At 38.2% G+C, this 4,506-nt stretch overlaps 1 non-coding gene across 1 annotated transcript; it reads right to left on the bottom strand.

Annotated features, from left to right (window-relative positions):
* Nucleotides 1–3,765: 3,765 nt before the first annotated feature.
* On the bottom strand, nucleotides 3,766–3,872 carry LOC131632045 (small nucleolar RNA R71). The gene has a single exon (XR_009292896.1). It is a non-coding gene; the product is annotated as a small nucleolar RNA R71 (small nucleolar RNA).
* Between the last annotated feature and the right edge of the window lie 634 nt (nucleotides 3,873–4,506).

Here is a 4,506-nt window from a genome sequence, read left to right on the forward strand (position 1 = left end):
TTTTTTGATTCAGAAGGAGATCCAATATCTTAGGATAATTTTAAAACTTTTTCCTTCAGTTCAGAGTTTTCCACTTCCAGCTTCTTAGTTTCAAATTCAAATTGCTTTTTCAGCTTTTTGTATTTGATACTAAGATGAGCCTTAAGTTCCAGAAGTTCAGTTAAACTGGAAACTAACTCTTCTCTAGATAGTTCAGAAAATACCTCTTCAGAATCTGATTCTGATGTAGATTCTGATCCATCATCCACTGTGGCCATCAGTGCAAGGTTTGCTTGCTCTCCTTCAGAGTCTGATTCTGATTCTGATTCAGAATCATCCCATGTTGCCATAAGACCTTTCTTCTTATGAAACTTCTTCTTGGGATTCTCCTTCTGAAGTTTTGGACATTCATTCTTGAAGTGTCCAGGCTCATTGCACTCATAGCAGATGACCTTCTTCTTGTCAGATCTTCTGCCTCCAGAAGATTCTCCTCTTTCAGGCTTCTTTGAACTTCTGAAGCTCTTGAACTTCCTTTGCTTGCTCTTCCAGAGATGGTTTACCCTTCTGGAGATCATGGACAGTTCATCTTCTTCTTCTGATTCTGATTCTTCAGAATCTACTTCTTCAGCCTGAAAAGCGTTAGTGCATTTTTTATAATTAGATTTTAATGCAATAGACTTACCTTTCTTCTGAGGCTCATTTGCATCCAGCTCTATCTCATGGCTTCTCAAGGCACTGATTAGCTCTTCCAAAGAAACCTCATTCAGATTCTTTGCAATCTTGAATGCAGTCACCATTGGACCCCATCTTCTGGGCAAGCTTCTGATGATCTTCTTTACATGATCAGCCTTGGTGTAGCCTTTGTCTAGAACTCTTAATCTAGCAGTTAGCGTTTGAAATCTTGAAAACATCTTCTCAATATTTTCATCGTCCTCCATCTTGAAGGCTTCATATTTCTGGATAAGAGCAAGAGCTTTGGTCTCCTTGACTTGAGCATTTCCTTCATGGGTCATTTTCAATGACTCATATATATCATAGGCAGTTTCCCTGTTAGATATCTTCTCATACTCAGCATGAGAGATAGCATTCAGCAAAATAGTCCTACATTTATGATGATTTTTGAAAAGCTTCTTTTGATCATCATTCATTTCTTGTCTTGTAAGCCTTACGCCAATAGCGTTCACTGGATGTTTGTAACCATTCATCAGAAGATCCCATAAGTCACCATCTAGACCAAGGAAGTAACTTTCAAGTTTATCTTTCCAGTATTCAAAGTTTTCACCATCAAATACTGGCGGTTTAGTATAACCATTGTTACCATTTCCATTGTATTGCTCAGCTGAGCCAGATGTAGATGTAGGTGGTGGAGTCTCAACCATCTTGACTTAGTGTTTTTCTCTTCCTGAATCTTTTCTAAACACAGTTAAGTGCTTGCACCTTAGAACCGGCGCTCTGATGCCAATTTAAGGATAGAAAAACACTTAGAAAGGGGGGTTTGAATAAGTGTAGCTTTAAAACTTGTAAGATAAAAAACAATTTGCACAATGATTTTTATCCTGGTTCATTGTTAACTAAACTACTCCAGTCCACCCCCTTGGAGTGATTTACCTCACCTGAGGATTTAATCCACTAATCACACGAGATTACAATGGTTTCCCACTTAGACAACTTCTAAGTCTTCTAGAGTATACTGATCACAACCTGATCACTCTAGGAACAATCTGCTTAGATACCCTCTAAGACTTTCTAGAATATACTGATCAACAACCTGATCACTCTAGTTCTTACAACTTAATGTAAACAAATTCTAAGAGTTACAATGCTTCTTATAAAGCTATTATCACAACTGTGATTTTCTCTTAAGTTTAAGCTTAATCTCACTAAAGTATTACAACAGCAATGTAGTGAGGTTGATGATGAAGTTTGAGAGCTTTTGATTTGAACAGCGTTTCAGCAAGTTGGTTCAGAGTTCATTTTTTTTTCTTTTCATCAGAACTTCATATTTATAGGCGTTTGAGAAGATGACCGTTGGGAGCATTTAATGCTTTGCGTATTCCGTACAGCATTGCATTTAATGTTTCACTCTTTTGTCAACTACCTCGAGCCTTGATTTCGCTGTGTCTACTGACATTGCCTTTCATAGCTTTCAACGTTCCTTTTGTCAGTCAGCGTAGCCTGCCAGCTAGTACTTGCTTCTAATATGATGTTTGTGTGAACAACGTTTGAATATCATCAAAGTCAAACAGCTTGGTGCAGAGCATCTTCTTGTCTTCTGACCTTGAAGTGCTTATGAGCGTGATACCATGGGAACTTTGGTGCTTCTGCTTCTGATCTCAAGTCCTTCTGATGCTTCCATAGACCCATGTTCTGATTCTGCTTGACCATCTTCTGATGTCTTGCTAGACCATGTTCTGATGTTGCATTCTGAACCTTCTGAGTCAGTGCTTCTTGCGCTGATTTTGTGCATACTCTTTATATAATTCTTGAAATGGAAATTGCATAGTATTAGAGTACCACATTATCTCATACAAAATTCATATACATTGTTATCATCAAGACTAAGAATATTGATCAGAAAAAATCTTGTTCTAACAGCTATAATTTGTAAATGCTTACTTAAACCGTTTTATAACGAGAGTTAAAAACGATAGAAGTTAGGATCAATAAAAATGAGAGTTTGAGGTTTTAACTGGACCATAGAAATTAGGCATTAAACTTAAATACAGCGAGAGCGCTTTAAGATTAATTAGTTTTCATTTGTTTTCAAAAATCATTTTAAACTTTAATTGATATTGCGAGAGCGCTCACTTAGGTTTAATAATGAGATCATAATCAATAAACACGAGAGTGTGAGAGGAAGGTTTTTAAACTAATGATTTCTATAGAAAAATACTTTTGAATTACGATTCGCGTCGATAGTTTACTAGATCCCCGACGTCCGACTATTACATATCGATATAATTATCCTTTGATTTAATTCAATTCTATTCTTTTATTTTCCCCCGTCTGATCTTAATCAATCAAACGATAGCCTTAGATTTACGTAGTGACAATTAACTACATTCGGTCGATTCTTAGTCCTTTGGGTTCGATATCTTTTAAAACTACGCGATAAACTGTGCATTTGCAGTCATAATCACAGACATACCCACTTTGTCGCGATCAAGTTTTTGGCGCCATTGTCGGGGACTAATTTAGTCGATATCGTAATTAACTGTTACGTTGTAGAGACTAAGGCAAACTTAATTACTTTAATTCCCTTTGTGCATGCCAAGTACTCGCTCTCAAAGTGAAGACTTAGTGTTGCCAATTCCCGAACCGGAGCTTTCTATCACTGTATCACGTCGATTACGACGAACTCGCACTCTTGTTCCTTCCCCTACTCTTGAACCAATTAAAGAATCAATCATGGGAGAACAACTGCGTCCTCTCAAGTAATATGCCATTCCTTCGCAAGCCGAACCATACAATAGCATTGTTGCTCCTGCTATTGAGGCGAACAACTTCGAGTTATAGCCGTCCTTGTTTTCAGCAGTACAACAAAATCAATTTTCTGGAAATTCGATGGAAGACCCTAATCTTCATTTGTCAGTGTTCTTGCAATACACAGACACTGTAAAAGCAAATGGTGTCAGTTCGGAAGCTATCCGACTACGCCTTTTTCCTTTTTCACTGAGGGATAGAGCTAGAGCTTGGCTCCAGTCTTTACCCGCAAATTCTATCACTACTTGGAATGAACTTAAGAAAGTCTTCCTGGCACGATATTTTCCACCTAGTAAGACCGCCATGCTAAGAGCCCAGATCAATGGGTTTAGACAAAAAGATAATGAGTCCTTATTCGAAGCGTGGGAGAGATACAAGGACATGCTAAGACTCTGTCCACATCACGGATTAGAATAATGGTTAAATATCCATACCTTCTACAATGGTCTCCTCTACAACACGAGACTTACAATTGACGCCGCTGCAGGTGGCGCACTGATGGATAAAGTATATGTCGATGCCTACGCACTTATCGAGAGTACGGCTCAAAACCATTATCAATGGGGAAGCGAGAGAGCTTCTTCGGAGAGAACTTCTGGAGAGAAATCTTCAACGAAAAGTGGTATGTACAAGATAAGTAACCTCGACCGTGTTAACGCCAAAGTCGACGCCCTAACTCAGAAGATCGAGAACCTGACTGTAGCACCAATAGCCACCGTGGGTGCTGTTTCCCCTAATTGCGAAATATGCGAGACGCCTGGACACGTGATCGGTAAAATAGCAAGTGTACTATTTTGCCTATGTAGTAGTAATGGAAAAATCCCAAGTATCGAATCTCAAGGACTGCTTGACGATATAGAGTTTTATCAGTATTTCAATTGAACAAAAGTTCAAAAGGTTGTTTTAGTTGGTTTTGCAAATAATGTAAAAAAGCAGAATATTAAAATATGAACAGAGATGAGTAGGTTGCTAGGGGTCGGTGAATAATTCTTCCTGTAACAACTATCCTTCTCAATACAATAACATAGTTTCACAATTGGTTAC

This window comes from Vicia villosa, unplaced genomic scaffold (assembly GCF_029867415.1).
Source record: "Vicia villosa cultivar HV-30 ecotype Madison, WI unplaced genomic scaffold, Vvil1.0 ctg.000894F_1_1, whole genome shotgun sequence".
NCBI lineage: Eukaryota > Viridiplantae > Streptophyta > Magnoliopsida > Fabales > Fabaceae > Vicia > Vicia villosa.